This window comes from Penaeus monodon, chromosome 35, assembly GCF_015228065.2.
Source record: "Penaeus monodon isolate SGIC_2016 chromosome 35, NSTDA_Pmon_1, whole genome shotgun sequence".
NCBI classification, from domain to species: Eukaryota; Metazoa; Arthropoda; class Malacostraca; order Decapoda; family Penaeidae; genus Penaeus; species Penaeus monodon.
In genome coordinates, this window is record NC_051420.1 from 20,135,921 (window position 1) to 20,144,680 (window position 8,760).

The window sequence follows — 8,760 nt, forward strand, 5'->3', positions numbered from 1 at the left end:
GGTCTGTGTTCGGCCAAAGTGACCTAGTGACCGGTGCTTTTCTATTGTCGTGTTCTTGTGTGTTTTTATCCAAGTGCCATTTTGTTTTATCGTTCGTTTTACCATGTTTGTATGCTTTCATTTTATGTTCCTTTTTATCTAGCTTTGTTTCTTTTATCATTCGTTTTACTATTTATTGTATCGTTTCATCGGTCTTTATTAATTGTTTTATGTTCCATGTTTGTTTCAATGTTCGTGTTTTAATGTTTTAATTTCCTTTTGTTTTAACCCCCCAAAAATTTTACTGTTTTTAATTTGCCCTTAACGTTTTCATTTTTTAGGGGTCATTTTTAACTTGAAAAAAACCCCGGGTTTATTTAAATTTACTTTTTTATAAGCCCGAAAAACACCCCAAACCCCAATAAATGAGAACCCCCCAAATTGCGGGTTTTAGTTTTTTTTAAACAAGGGGGCCCTACTTCACAAACCAAAGGGCCCCCTTTTTTTCGGCCCCACCACGCAAAAGGGCCTTTTAACCCTTAAAAAAATAAAAAAAAATAATTAATTTAAATTAAAATTTTTAGATATATTTTTTTAAATAATATAATTAAAATTTTAAAATGGGTTTTTGGTGGAAATTATTAATATTTAAAATAATTTATTTAAAAAATTTTTGTAAAAAAATAATGTAAGAAACCTCAATTAATATTATAAAATATAATGTTGATTTAATTTTTTTTAACACCCTTTAAGGGGTTTGGTTTTTTTTGGGGTTTTTTTTTGGGGTGGTTTTTAAAAGATTAATATTAAAATAAAAAAAATAACCAAACCACAAGTTTTGATAATATTAAAAGGGGATAAAACCCCCAGAGAATTTTCCCGTTTTAATAAGGACAACCAAACCCCACCCACAGGCCCACCCAAAAAAAACAACAACCACCCCAACCCACAAAACAAAAAAAAATATATATAATATATATATTAAACCCCCATAATTTTTTTAAATAATATTATTATATTTTATAATATTTTTTATTTGGGGAATTTTTTAGGGGTTTAAAAAATAAAAATATATATTTTAAAATAATATATATATAAATTTTAAAATTTATTAATTATAAAAAAATGTATTTTTTTATATAATTAATTTATAAAATTATTTTAATTTTTTTTTTTTTGTGTGTTTTTGTGTGTGTGTGTGTGTGTTTTGTGTGTGTGTTTGTGTGTGTGTGTGTGTGTGTGGGTGTGAAATTAAAAAATATATATCTTTTATTATAAAAAACCCCAAGAAATAAAATTATAATTTTATTTTCCCTTGTGTATGTGTAAAAAATCTTTATTTTTAAAATAATTATACATACACACAACCACACCCCACACACAAAAAACCCCCACCCACAAACCACCACACACACACACCCACACACATATATGTATGTATATTTTTTAAAAATTAAAATTATATATATATAAATTTTTATATATATATATACATAAAATTTTTAAATTTTATAAAATTATATATTTTATATATATATATAATATATAATATATATATTAATATATATATTTTATTTAAAACCCCACCTACACACACAATACACACAAAAATATTTATTTTATAAAATTTTAAATATTTATTATATTATATATTATATAATATTATATATAATATATATATATATAAATATATATATATATATATAAAATATGATCCAAGACGGGCCCCTTTTTAAGGTGTGGGGGTTTTTTTTTTCCGGAAAGAAGGGGAAACCCTAGTGAGTATAGTCCACTTGTCCTCCACATAAAAAGGGGTTAAAACGTCTGCGCAGGGGTGTTGGGAAACCCAAATGCCCAAAACTGTATGATAGAGGACTGTGGGGAGGGGCCTGTATTTTCGGTTTTGGGGGAGAGGAAAATTAAATCTGAAAAGATAAAACCCGGGGGTTCTTTTTTAATTTTGGGGGGAAATTTAAACTTCTTGTAAAAAAATAAAAGCCATTTTGCTTTAAAGGGGTGTTTTTTTAAAAAACCCCACCACTTTAAAACATTTTGTATGACGGAACACACACCGGGGTCAGGTGGCTGATTAGTCTGATTGGTGGGGCTTTTAGAAAAAGTAAATCAATTTTCCTCGCAAGATATGTTAATAAATTCCACTGCCCCCCCTTTTTAATTAAGGGTATGGGAACGTAGTGATTGGGGGGAAAAATGATAGTCTAGAAGAAAAGGTTTTTGTAAAAAGGGATTGAAAGAGGTAAGGTAGTGTGTTTGGGGTTTGAAGGTGGGGGTGCGAGATATAAAGGTCGGTTACCGGAGTAAGCCGAGGAGGGGGCTTTGTGCGTATACGAAATTTTGGGGCAAGTGCCCCCTTTGGGTTGGAAAAAAGGGAAAACTATCCCCCCGTCTTGGGAGGTGGTTTCATTTAGGATTGTTCATCTTTACAGTGGGGCGTTCAAAAAACTAAGTATATTAAAAACGGGTTTTAATTAAAAAATAAAGTTAAAAGAAAAAGACATTTAAAACGAAACGATAAGAAACACAAATAAAACAAAAAAGGGATTTTTAATAAAAAAGGAATTTAAAACTTTTAAAACACAAACATTGAAACAAAAGGGGAACAAAAACCAATTTAAATAAAGACCCCCCGATAAAAAGATACAATAAAATATTAAAACGAAGGGAAAAAAAACAAAGCTAGAAAAAAAAGGAAACATAAAATGAAACCCTACAAACATGGAAAACAAACGATAAAACAAAATGGAAAGGATAAAACACCCCAAAAACCGACAAAAAAAAGCACCGGTCACTAGGTCACTTTCCCGAACACAGCCCCCGCAAATTTCTCTTGCTCCCTTTTATTGAATAAGATCCCCCAAACGACCACTTATCGAACAGAGGAACCCCTTTCCCGGGGTTTTCCTCGGGGCTGTCGGCTAGCGGGCCATACAAAAACCCCCCCCGGCTCTTTTTTTGGCCCCCCAAGGGAACTCTTACGGGGGGAGATTTTTGTTAAGAGGGGTTTTTCTTTTTGGAAATTAATTTTAAAACTAAGTTAAAAAAAAGGACTAAAATAAAAAAATAAATAATTTTTATATAATAAAAATTTACAAAAGTTACTGATTTTAAAAAAAAATAAAAAAATTAAGTTTTTTAAAAGAACCTCAAAAATGAAAAAAAATCTTTGGAAATTTAAAAAAAGACTTAACAATAATAAAAAATTAAAAAAAACAAAAAAAAAAAAGGGGATTCGACCCATTTACTTGTTTAGGAGTGACTGGTGCCAAGTAAAAAGGGCATTTATTTATTTAAATTTAAAAAAATACAAATTTTTAAAAAAAGGGTTTGCCGTTTGGGGCAACCCACGTGGGGGCATCCCCCCCTTGGGCGGGATAAAAGGGCTTCCCCGAGCTTCGGCGAAGTCCAGCGACCGAATTCCAGGTCCTGCATTTTTGGCCCCGATATGCAATGGAGCTCTTTTTAAGAAAAAGTCCCCCTGATATTGCCCACGGTGGGGGGGGAAAAATTTCGCCACGCCGCGGCTCCTAAGAGTGTTCCCCTCGGGGTTTTTTTTATTTCGAGACTTTAGTTCTTTTCCAGGCCTTTTGGAGAGGTGGAGGGGGAGAAGATATATCAAAATGTGGTCTATACCTCCGGGAGTGAACGAGGCGAGTTTTGCGAGGGTCGATCACTACAGGGGCTCGTGGGGGGGGGTGAGAAACACAGCAGTTTGGGGAATGGGGCGAGGTGGGGGATAAGGGGGGGGGCCCCGCCCCCACAACACTTCCAGATCATCCAAAATTTCCCACGCCCAAAGGGGGGAGGGCAAGACGTCGTTTTCAGAAGGAAAAAAGACCAAAAACCCAAACACCAAAACAATAACCGGGTGGGGCTACAATAACCGGGGGGGTTCAAAAATGAGGGGAAATTTGCAGCCCGTCTATTTTTTTTGTTGAGGGATGTGATGGGGGAAAGCGCGCGCGTATGTGTTGTGTGTGTGTGTGGGTGTGTTGTGGGTTTTTGGTTTTTGTGTGTGTGTATGCGTGTGTGTGTGTGAGGGGTGTAAATTTTGTGTATTTTATATATATGTATATATAATTTTCATTTTATTGGGATATATATATATAAAATAAAAATTTTATATTTTATATATAATTTATATAATATATTAAAAAAATTTGTGTGCCTGGGGGTTTCGTGGGTTGGTTTGGGGTGTGTGTGTGTGTGTGTGTGTTGTGTGGGTGTGTGTGTGTGTGTGTGTGGGGGGGTGTGTGTGTGTTGTTTGTTGTGTGTGCGCGAATGCGTGTGTGTGTCTTTATTTGTGTGTTTGGGTTTTTTTGATTGTTGTGTGTTGTTTGTGAGGTTGTGTGTTTGTCAAAGTGTGTTGTTTTTGATGGTTTGGATGTGTTGCGGGGTTTTTTTGTGGGCGTGTTGGGGCGTTTTTTTATGATGTGTTTTTTTTGGATATGTTTTGATGTGTTGCGTGTTGTTTTGGGGAGTTTGTTTTGTTTTGTTTTTGATGTGTTTTGTTTGTGTTGTGTTGTTTGTGATGTGGGGTTTTTTAATATTTTTGTGTGTTGGTTTTTGAAAATTTTTTGTGTTTTTGTTTTTTAATGTGTTCTGTGTTGTTTTTGTGAAGGGGGTTGTGTGTTTGGGTTTTTAAAAGTGTGGAAATTATTTGGTTTGGGTTTTTGTTTGGGGGGTGGGGGTTTTTTGTTTTTGTGTGTTTGTGGGTGTTTTTGGTTGTTTGTGTGTTGTTCTGTGATTGTGTTTTTGTGTTTTTTTTGTGTGTGTGTTTTCCCTATGTTGTTTTGGGGGTTGTTTGGTGTTTTTTTGTGTTTTCTGTGATGTGTTGTTTGTTTCTGTGGGTTTTGTATGTGTGGGTTTTTTGTGGGGGTTTGGGTTTTAGTGGGTTTGTTGGGTTTGGTTTTTGATGTGTTGGTGTTTTTTGTTTTTGTTTTTTTTGTGGGGGATTGTTGTTTTCTTTTTGTGTTGTTTTGGGGGTTTTTCTTTTGTTTGTGTGGGTTGTTTTTTGGTTTGGGGTTGGGTTTGGGGGTGCCCCGTGGGTTGGGTTTGGGTGGGGTTGGTTTTTGCTTTGTGGGGGTTTTTTGGGGTGTTGTGTTGGGGGGTGAACTGTTTTTTTTGGGGGTTTTTTTTATTTTTGTTGTTTTTTTTAAAAGTTTGTGTGTTGGGGTTTCGTTGCTTGTTTGGGTTGGGGGGTTTTGCTTGTTTTTTTTGTTGGGGGTTTGTGTTACGGTTTTCTTTGTCCCCTGGGTTTTTTTTGGGGTTTTTTTAAGTTTTAATTTGTTGGGGATACTTTCATTTAAAAAAAAACACCCCAAATTTCGTGGTGGATATGTGTGTGTTTGTGTATATGTATAGTATATGGGAATGTATATGTATTGTAAATAATTTTTGTGTTGTGCGGGTTGGGAGTTTTATATATGTGTGGGTGTGTGTATATATATATTTATAATATTATATATATTATAATATATTATATATATAAAATATATTTTGTCACATAATACTTTTATTGAAAATTTTACACATATATAGTATTTTGGGAAAATAGGGACAATAAACCCTTCCGAAAAGTTTGTAATAGGTTTTGTGTTTGTATATATTTATATATATATATATATTAATTTTATATAATATATATATATAAAATATATATTTATATATATATATATCACACACTCACACACACACAAAAATACACACACACATACACACACACACACACACCACACCCCACACCCACACACCAAAAACCCCAATAATATAATATAATATATAATATATTATAATATATATTATATAAATTTTTAGCATTTTATATATATATATATTAAAAAATATATATATAATATATTTTAAATATATATATAATATATTATTGCCATGGTTTTAAAACCCCTTCTCCTGCCAAAACCTGCTACCTGCCTCCAGCCCGCAACCTGCATCCCCTTCCCCCTCTTCACGCATCCTCTCCCGTCTCTCACGCCTCCCCCCCCCTAAATTTTCACACACCTTAGGCTTTTTTCCCTTTTACTATCCCTTTTGAATTTCCTAAATCCTTCCAAACCTTGCTGTTACCTGCCCCTTCTTTGCCCCTTTTCCCAGGGCCCCCCCACTGCCGTTAAAACCCGCCCCAAAACACACGCACACCACATCATGCACGAAAAATTCGTTCGGAGTTTTTACACACGGGAATTTATACTCTGAAGGGTTTATCTATGGATGTCAATGTAAGTTCGTCTTAGTCGTGGGTTTTTTAAGTACTTTAAATTTTTTTTATGTTTTTCCCCCGTTTTTCTCTTTTTTTTTTGAATAAAGGGTTGCACCCCTTCTATTACTTTACACAGCCCCCTATCTTAAAAATCTCAGTTTTTCTGCTTTTGATTTTTTTTTTTTGTGTTATGTCAACCCTTTTTTTTTGATTTTTTGTAGGGTTGGGCGCTCTAACTTTAGATTTAACGGAACTGTTCTTAAAATTTAAACTTTTTATTTCCACCCTTTTTTTTTACCCGTCAGGCAACTCTATGTTTACATGTTTTTTTTGTTGGGGGATCCCCTGCTTTGCTTGCATCCTCTTTTCCACCTATTTATTTATGCAGTGGGGCACCCCCCATTTTTATGTTTGTTTTTTTTTTAACATTTATTTTTACTGTATATACACTTCACCCAGGGCTTTTGATTTTCTTTTGGGTTTTTTTTATTTTTTAAAAGGGAGAGGTTGGGGACACCTTTTTTTTTTGTGGGATATTTTTTTAGCTTTAAATTTTTTATTTCTTAGTAATTAGCTAGATTAAACTAAACTACTAAACTATTATTTATCTCGGGTGAAACCAAATAACAAAAACATGTATGTGGCTTGTGAAGGGTTCAAACCCCGTCGACTACAAAATAAAGAGTGTCATCCGGACCTTTGGTGTGGTCACTACCCCTTTCCGGAGAGTCTTCTTGTAGTACCCCAGCCGGTGAAAAACATCACAAAGGTGGTAAATGAGCCTTCCTTTCATGTTTCTACTTGCCACAGTTAGGAGCTGGAACGTATATTATTATTGCTTTCATAAATTGGCAGATTATTCTGACTTATTGTTCTTTTTAGTTATGTACTATCGCAACTAAATTTATCATCATGAATATTATCATTGCTGTCTTGCTACATGTGTATGTTTTTTTCTATTCAACACAAAGCCCTTACACCGGCACCCAACTAAAGATCTGTAGGGGGATATAGCGTATTTTGGGCGGGACCGAATGGGGCCCAGTTCTGGCCCCTAAGCCGCCTATCGGGGTACCTCTGGCTCACAGAACCCTTACCTTGTATAATTTTTAGCGCCTAAAGTGGGGCCGGTGTTACTATGGATTTGTGTTGGTGTGTCCCAGTATAGCTTTTTTCTGTCAGGTTATGTCACTTGCATGGTTACTGTAGTTCTGGAGAGCCACGCATAGTGTATTTTTTTTTTTTTATGTGCTGACTTTACATGTTTATCATTTGTGCTTCGCCTTACCGGTCTGTGCCTTTCCCATGTACCTATAAGCCATTTCATCCTGTTTACTACTATTCACGGCTTTTCTCTGAATCGTTGTGTAGTCTTATAGGTTTTACTCTCGTTAAATTCTCGGTTCTCCTTTTCCTTGATTTGCCTCATTTTTTTACTTGTGCTCTCTGCACTTTTAGTATTTTGCCTCGTGCAGTTTTCTCTGCTCAGCTCATTCGCATTTCTTACTGGACTTCTCTTACACTTCAGCCTATAGAACCTCTGCAGTCCCTTCTGTCTAGCTGCTGACTTTATTTACTATTGAATTCTGTGCTCTTTTGCAGCCTCACTCCATTTTTTTTCTTGGTGTCTTTCTCTGGACTATGTGCTCTGTTGCTGTTTTCCCTATGTCCAGTTCGTCAGCCCTTGTAGTTATTAGTCTAGCTCATCTGCATATTTTTTACTAGCTTCTCTTAAGCACCTCCCTGTCTGTTTGGTCTATTGTTGAGTTCCTCTTCTCTTATATTGTGTGTTCTTTTGTAGTCACTCTATTCATTTTTGTTTGTTCTTGTTCTGAACTTTGTGCCTTCCAGCATTTACACTCTACCTCATTTCCCATCATATGTCCTATGCTTCTCTTTTGTTCTCAGCTTATGTTATTGCTATTTTGTAACTGCATTTCCTCCCATTCAAATAACATATGGATGTTGTATATTCTTTCCAGGATATTATTTAATACTTTTTGTCTGTTTGCTAACCAGCTATTTTAGTGGCTCTTGATAGGTCAGGGACACTGTCATGTGCTAATGTGTTTTCTCTCGCTGCTGTTTTTCTAATAAGGCACTCGGTTGTAAGAGAAAGTAAAGGACTCCTACCAGTGAAAGGTGGATTTATGTGAGCTCGAACTGTGAAGTGTAATCGTGATGTCTAGACCAGGGTGAGGTCATGATGCAGCATCTAGCCTACCCGGGTCCCGCAGTTTATCTCCAGCAAACCCAAAACCACATATCAGCCTGCTTCCTGTAGTCATGAGTGGATCTGGGCAAAGAGCAGAAGCAATCCAAGCAGTGTAGAGGGAGGTCGGACTGATGGAGGAAATACAAGACAAGATGGCCCATATGGAGGAGTGGATGATGATCATGATGGAAGACTTCTGCAGGAGTCAAGGGGACAGGGTTTCCCATCTGGAAGAGAGGTTGGTTAATACTGGTGGGCCAGCCCCTAGGGTAGAGGGTGCGAGCATAGGCCCAACGTGCTGCTACAAATACAGTGGCCTATCTGTGTCAGA

At 35.6% G+C, this 8,760-nt stretch overlaps 1 protein-coding gene across 1 annotated transcript in view; it reads left to right on the top strand.

The window, feature by feature from the left end:
• Window positions 1-8,760, top strand: part of LOC119595098 (prothoracicostatic peptides-like) — a gene marked incomplete in the record, with an annotated part of 90,690 nt that overhangs the window by 80,803 nt on the left and 1,127 nt on the right.